Source organism: Hyposmocoma kahamanoa, unplaced genomic scaffold, assembly GCF_003589595.1.
Source record: "Hyposmocoma kahamanoa isolate Upper Pololo Valley unplaced genomic scaffold, ASM358959v1 279, whole genome shotgun sequence".
In the NCBI taxonomy this organism is placed as follows: Eukaryota; Metazoa; Arthropoda; class Insecta; order Lepidoptera; family Cosmopterigidae; genus Hyposmocoma; species Hyposmocoma kahamanoa.
Window position 1 is genome coordinate 495086 of NW_020653776.1, and position 8048 is coordinate 503133.

Sequence of the window (8048 nt, forward strand, 5' to 3'; positions counted from 1 at the left end):
GCCGCGCACCGACACTTCGATACATACCTCGGTCGGGTCAATTAGCTCTTAGTGATAATTAATTTGTAATTACATTTATTTTTAATTAAATTAGTTTGTAAAATTTTGGTTTTTTTTTAGTCCTCCGGCAGCGGCCTACGTAATTCGTATTAATTCATAACTACGTTAAAGGAGCTAAGTGCTGAACATTGTTGTCAATAGTGACGTGTAGTAAAATTTGTGGAATGTATAAATGTTACGACACAACTTTGCATTTGCTTTTCGGAATACGCAATTTTACAAAACGAAATCTAATACGATCGTTACTCAGTTTACTTAATACGATCGTTAATAGGATTGCTGGCCAGCACAACATCTAAGTCGTGCGCCTGATGGTAAGCTACATGCCTGTTCATAACAGTTGCAGTGCCACCCAGAGCTTTAAATCGCAAAGATCTGAGAGGCACTGCCACTGCTCCCGTCGCTCTGTGACATAAGTAGACAAGTCCCATGTGCCTTTAATTTCACCAGCACCGCAGCACAGTAATACTGACATTACTGCTTGGCGGCAGAAGTAGGTAAGATGGCTGTACTTCCCTGGACAAACTCTACTGCTACTAAACTATCTGTTTGAATAACGACCGTATTTTAAAATATTCACGGTTTTAGGTCCTGGAAAAAATAGTTTCATTTCCAATATGTGAAAGGTATTGAAAAGTTATATTCCGATTCAATATGAGAAATTTATAAGCTATAATTCGATTTACTTACTAGATGGATACCTTGGTTAGGTACTTTTACAACAAGCTAGAGTTCTACGACCTTTTAACTTGGTGCTAACACGGTTATTGTTAAGTTTGTAAATAAATAAAAATAAAATAAATAAATATTTAGAAATAACTAAAAACTGACATCACTGATCACGGCTAAAAGAACACTGTTTCCTTTTTATTCTACGCCACTTTCCTTTAAGATATTTTTATACAAATAAAAACGCTCATATCTAACAATAAACAATGTATATAATAACACGCTCTTAATGTCACTACAATGAGAATGAGTGTTACACAGCCAGCATAACGATGTTCAATTGGACGAATAATTGAACAAAGATGGCTAGAGGTATTCAAACTTAAAAGTGAAAGTTTTGCTTACATTAGGATGTTTTTTAATTTCAATAGTCTCTCGCAGCATCTTGGGTAGATAACGGACTTCTTTTGCAAGGACCTGGGGTTTGTCAAACTTCATTAAATGTGTAGGTTTATCCATATATTTATATGTGTAGGATTAAATATTATTCAAACACTATAATTATTATTAGTGTGACTTTAATCGGCCCCTCATCTCTGCGACCATTAAGTGATCTATTGTGATCATCGCACACACACACAGAACTGCCATTGCGCCCTTCACCCGGAGACGTAAGTTGACAAATCCTGTAACTTCACCAGCACCCTTACTAACTTAACTTGCTACTTAACTCTTTCACAAGAAGCTCTACTGCTTCTAACTGCAACCGTCTTGTCGCTTAATGATCGTGAGAGTTTCAAAATTTTATTACGCAAGACTGAAAGAAATCATTTTGAAAGTTTGAGAACCGGTAAGTTAATTGATTTGCGTCTTTTGGCTGCCACCGAGATTAATGTCTCTATGGAAAGATATTGAAGAGTCAACACATAGAGGCCCTTATTTTCATTGGTGCTAACCAAGGCACTGACATATCTCAGTAACCCCCCTCTATTGGCTCAGATACCTTTCTTTGTCCCGCCAACACCGCGATATGTTCTGCGCCAACGTAGACATCCCTTGTTCGCGCTACATCTAATCCGTACGGAGACACTAAGACGGACACCATTCTACGAGACTCTAGCCGTTATTGAATCTTTGAATCAAATTGAGGACGCTGACGTGTTTAGTAACACTAGGACGAAGTTTCTGACATCGGCTGGTTACTACTTGGAGTCGGTCACCGCCCAAAGCTCTGTGATCGATATTCAGCAGCTTCGTTTTTGCAGTGATTGACTCCAACCAATATTGACTATGGCTTGCATGTTTGGTTTTTACTGTTAGTGTAAGTTGTATATTATAAATAAATAAATAAATAATATCAATAATAATGGTTTATTTTCTTAACAAAAGAGACAGATATTATATGAAATAAAAGCAAACAATATTAAATGTTTGTAACCCTTACGAAAGATTGAATTGTACACTAGCTAACTGCTAAGTTGTAGAGCCTGGAATATAGCTGTAAAGTTGCCTGCTTGTTAGTATTCTATAGGATATATCACAGGGAGTATGCGATGAAATTGTATGATTTAATTCCGTCTTCTACTTTCCGTCATCGGGGGACTAAACATAGGCTGGGATTCCATCCTTATTTGGTAGATATTCCAAGGATTTTTCTTCACATTTATATGGCAAAGGGCTAGGAAGTGGAATTTCCTGACTCCAGACTTATTCCCTGAAATGCTATAACTCGAGTCTTTTGAAGGCGAGAGTGTGAAGGTATTATTTAGGTGTGCATGTTACATCGTTGACCTCATCGTTACTTTACATTAGGTGACAAGAAGGTCAAATGCGCTTTTTAAAAAAAAAGTAGAATACAAGATATCTATTCGTTGAAAAACGTAGTTAACATTGAAGATATGATCGTACGTGTCACCAAAACCTGGCATGCAAATATTTTACACCTTTTGTCATTTTAGTATTGGTGCATTTAAAGAAAGTTTAATTAATACAAAAGTATAACGAAACTTGCAATAATTTAACGAAAATAAGGAAGCAAAAAATATAACATAGTTACATACTTAAAATTTTACATTTTATATTTTGCAAACACATAAGACAAACATTTAATACGAATTATCCAACTTGATTTTGAATTGTATAGTTTAATTCTTGTACAGCGTCCGGTAATTCATTAAGTAATTGTGAGGCTAGATGTTGTAAGTCTATTATTATTAACATTATTTACTTTTCACCTCACTAACCCGGAAAGGCCTTATTTTTCATTAGATATCAGCTAGTAAAAGCGTTTTGAAATTCGAATAATTTCTTTCGATGAAATAAAAAACATAGTACGCGATTTGTCGTACATTATTTATGTAATATAAATCCGTTGGTATATTTTATTCTTATTATTGTTGACATTAGATTGACTACGATACCTAATTTTGTTTGTTGACACAGATTTCTTATAGTTCAACTGCTTTTCTTAAATCTACCGTTTTGCTCGCTATAGTGAGGTGAAAAGTTGTGTTTCGCTCGGTAGCAAAGTTGTTTTGCGTCTCGTGCATTGAAACCCTCGCAACGCCCTATCTATTTTTTAATCTATCTATTTTTTACCTACGCTTGCTCAGGTTTCCATACAAACAAACGCGCTGAACAATAACTTTGCAGCCTTGCATAACAAATAACTATTATAAGGAATACTTTATTAACACAATATGTATATATGCTCGTAATAAAAAAATAAAAATAAAATAACTAATTAATGTCGCCACCGTAGATGTTCTATATATTATGTGTCAAACAGGGACACGGTATTGGTTCCGGTTTTGGGCGAATATCGCACACCAGACGTTGTATGGGATGTATTATTTTGTAGAAGTCGTAATGCTCGACGACTTTTACACACCATTTGCGTATGTCGTCCCAGTGTTTATTATCTGTTGTATAGTACTTCAAGGGGTAGAAGAAACACATGTAGGCGAAATTAAGTTCGTTGAATAGTGAAGGCATATTGGCTGCGTCGGTTAGTCTTTTTAGTGTGTAATATGCCATTGTACTATTGTCATTTACGAGTAGATTTATCAGTTCAGTTTTTGTGAAGCAACTGTGTGAATCGGAACGTTGTTGCGTATTACAATTATCAGCCATTGCTCTTGGTATTGTTGCTAGTGTTGTAATTAATAACAACCATGTTGTTGTACGGTGCATTCTCGCTGTTTCTTTGTATCTAGAAATTAAGAAAAACAAGTATTTATTTATTAGTACTCATTCAGTTGCCTTGGTAGATAAAGTATATATGTACATATACGACTGGGTCTTTCATATAAAAACTTTGAATTTTGTCAGCCTAGCAGATTTTTAAAGAACGCCGAACTTTGAACCACATGCTTCTATAACACAAGTCCTAACTTAGCTTAGGAGTTAGTAAGTTAATCTGTTTAAATGACTGACGTACGACTGATACTATAACATGATCAAATCTGTATTTTTAACCAACTTCTTTAAAGGAGGAGGCTCTCAATTCGTCTGTATTTTTTATAATACTAAGTGAAGGGTCGAACAAGCGTGCACCTGGTGGAAAGAGACACGCCTATCCATAGCAGTTGCAGTGTCTCTCAGAGCTTTAAATCGCAGATCTTAGGGGCACTGCCACTGCGTCAGTCACCCTGAGACATAAGTTGACAAGTCCCATGTGCCTGTAATTTCACCAGCAATCTTACCCTCCTAAACCGGAACACAGTAATGCTCACATTGCTGCTTGGCTGTAGAAATGGGTAAGATAAATTTTCTAGATAAATTCTTTCACAAGAACCTCTACTGCTACTAAATTTTTGTGAGTATATTATGCGATTAATGTGACTTTTCGATACCTTACTTTCTCAAACTCGTATCTTAAAAAGACTGAATATTCAAGTGATGTCAAACTTTCTATTTATTTTAAATTTCTTATCAAGGGTGTTAATTTGTATGCATTACTTTATGAATAGATAAATGCCAGTAACTCTTACGTGAATATGAAGGAAATGTGATGTGAAATTAGCCTGCAAAATTTGTATATACAATCCATTTTTTGCATTTTAGTAACTTCGTGCTTTAAGATACGAGTTTGAGAAAGTGCGGCAACGATTTGCCAACCAATTTCAATGATTCTTTTTTTGTACGAAAGGGGGTAACTCGTTACCATGTCCCATTCAAATAAGAATAAAATATTCCACTTATAAGGGTGGCAAATCAGAGGATGAATCTGGTTTTCTGAATTTCACCCACTTTCCGTTAACCGATTTTAATAAAACTTGGCACATAGATGTAATTCCAATGAAAATGGAATGTCATGGTGACTTAGAGCTTGCACAAGCGTTTCAGTTGTCGTTAACCATCGAGTACATAACCAGAAATAGAGACGAAATGTCATTTGATTTGTTTGAAAACTATTCTGCCAAATCACTACGGTGGCAACTGCTCTCCGATTGGCCAGACCGAATTCGAAACAATTGACGAGTGTCATCAATTGTTTCACTTCAAATGACCAGTTTAACTTGAGCTTAGCTATTATGGACGAAAATTGAAAAATCACGCATTTAATTACCGATGAAATGTGATTCCGTTTGTTTTGTAATTAGATGTTTTGCTGTTTTTCCCCACACCGCCGAATGGAACAGCCCCCCCATTTCAGAGATATTATCTTTATTAACCGACTTAAAAAAAAGATTTTTTGTATGTATGTTACACGATAACTCCGGTATTTGAGAATCGATTTTCTTGATTCTTTTTTAGTTGGAAAGAGGTACCTCCATAGTGCTTCCATTTAATTTTGAAGAAAATCATCCACCTCTAAGATTGAAGATTCTTTTTTATAAAAAGCGCCTAAATTTTATTATAAGGAGCAATTATTTAATGGTTAATTTTTCTATTGTCCAATTCAAGGCGTTTTTCTCTCTCAATATACTTTGAGTAGTGAGAACCGATTTTTATTATCTCCTGTGTCAAGTCCTGTATAGTGGCGAACTAGGGGATGAACCCGGGTTTGCGCACTTTCCGGTAACAGATTTCAATAAACTTGGTAATTATATGTAATTCCACGTACTTTTGAGGTCGGTTTTTTTAGTACTCTGTACTGAGATTATTACAATAAATACAGGATATTTTTGAAATATACGGAGACGTACACACAGGTCAGTTGTTGATGCTATACTATTTCAGCTTTCTAATTTGCGATTTCAGTGCAAACGAGAGTTGATATTTAAAAGTGATAGAAGTAGAAATAGAAATAGAAACCATTTATTGTAACGCCACATTATAAAAAAAAAACACAAAAACAAAGACTAATATAACTAAAACAGAAATAACACAAAGAACAGCGTAAAAACATTTCAACAACAAGTTGCATAATACTATAAGGCCCATTTGCCTGATGAGCTGCCAGGGATGGATGGCCCTTATTTTGTCTTTATTTCTGATTATATACTCGATGTCGTTAACGAACATAACGACAACAGATAAACAAACTGTTAAGGTTATGTAGTAATGTGAGTTTTACTGCGTTTCGCTTTTGAAGTGTAAGGTGCTAAGGTGCTGGTGAAATTGAAAATTCAATCTCAAATTCAAATTGTCTCAGGATGACGGGCGCAGTGGCAGTGCCCCTCAGATCTCCCTTCGGCCGCGTACGAAACCGGAGGTTCGTAACCAGTTGCGAAAGTAACATAATTGTGTTTTGTACGATACCAGTTGCGAACGAAGACTTTTTTGTACTCGCACGATACCGTGGTTTTTCGTTCGTAACTGGTTACGAAAAAAGAATAATTATGTTTTGAACGATACAGGTTTGGAAGGAGGCTTTGCCATTTAAAGTTCTGAGTGGCATAACAACTGTCGTAGACCGGCGTGTGGTTTACCACCAAAGTCTGTCTTCTTTTTTATAAAAATGTTATAATTACAATTACATTAAACGTTATACCTCTTTTAAAGAAGTAAATTATTATTACAATTATCATATTATTATTTCAGTGCATTTTTTAAACAAGTGACATTTACATAATAGATAGCAGAGGTTTATATTTATAACCGACTTCAAAAAAAAGGAAGAACTTCTCAATTCATCTGTATTTTTATGTATGTATGTTACGCGATAACTTCAAAAATTTGTTAACCGATTTCGATGATTCCTTTTTTATCGAAAGGAGGGTACCACAGCAGTGGTCCCATTTAAATTTGAGGAAAATGTTCCACCTCTAAAGCACCCACCGAGCCAAGTAATGTCGTAGGATTAGATTAGAAATAAGTGTGTAAGTAAGGGTGTGTCGCCGGATCCGCGCGCTCGGTGTGTAGAAAGCTTAAGTGTTGGTAACTAGGCGATGAATGATTTTTGTAGTCGGGTTTTTTAGTACTCTGTACTGATAATTATTTGTAATCGCATTAAAACGAAAATTAAAAGTTAAATGACATTGACTTACAATTATATGGACGTCGGGTCCGCGCTAAAAAGTGTCCGAACTTATAGAGCGTTAAAATCGTATACAGAGCCTCATTCACGCTTTAGTCTTCGTTGAAAATTAGACAGTACTGCGATGACATTACAATTTAAATTCAACGTTTTAGCTTTTTCATATTCCTTTACATGTCACTACGTTTAAATAGGTTGATTTGGGACATTTTTTTCTTGGTTTTTGTATTAGACCCGTCGTCCATTTATTTGTAAGTCATTGTTAAATGACGAAATTTTCTACGTTAAATCAGAATCAGAATTTAGTCACAAAAAAAGGATATTCAAATAAACAAAAGAACATAAACCGTTTTTCACTTCGCTTCCACCGGTCAGTGCCAGCCATGCGAAATGACACAATATGCTCGTTTACCGTCATTCCTAAATAAAGAGAAACTTTTCTCGTGCACGCACAAATTTTCCAGTTTGAATATACTCAGAATGAATATTGGAATATACATCTGAAATAGCTACCAAATTAGATACGCTACTTACCAAAGAATTTGTATTTGCAAACTGAAAGCAATTAAATTGAAATTAATATTACAAATTATTGCAAAATTTCAACTATTAAAGCGCATTACTATAACGTGATGTAATCAATATAATTGTCGAATCCTATATATAAGATTTTCTGTCTGTTATCTTTTTGAACAGCTGAAGGGTTTCCTATTGGAAGCTTAAGTGCATTAATAGGTAAAATGATAAATAAATGATAATTCAAATTTAGATTCATATTTAGCTTGACCGTGGTCTTGAATCCGGGTTCTGTGAGTTTCTTGGAATTTATGTGCGAATTTCTTTTTTAAATTTGAAAGAAGGATGGCAACATCCTGTATATTTATGGCCCAGTGTT

At 35.1% G+C, this 8048-nt stretch overlaps 1 long non-coding RNA gene across 1 annotated transcript; it reads right to left on the reverse strand.

Moving 5' to 3' along the window:
- Positions 1–2781: 2781 nt before the first annotated feature.
- LOC113229145 lies at positions 2782–7789 on the reverse strand. Its single transcript, XR_003310384.1, has 2 exons — positions 7688–7789; positions 2782–3940 (listed from the first exon to the last, which is right to left on the reverse strand). It is a non-coding gene; the product is annotated as an uncharacterized LOC113229145 (long non-coding RNA).
- Positions 7790–8048: the final 259 nt, after the last annotated feature.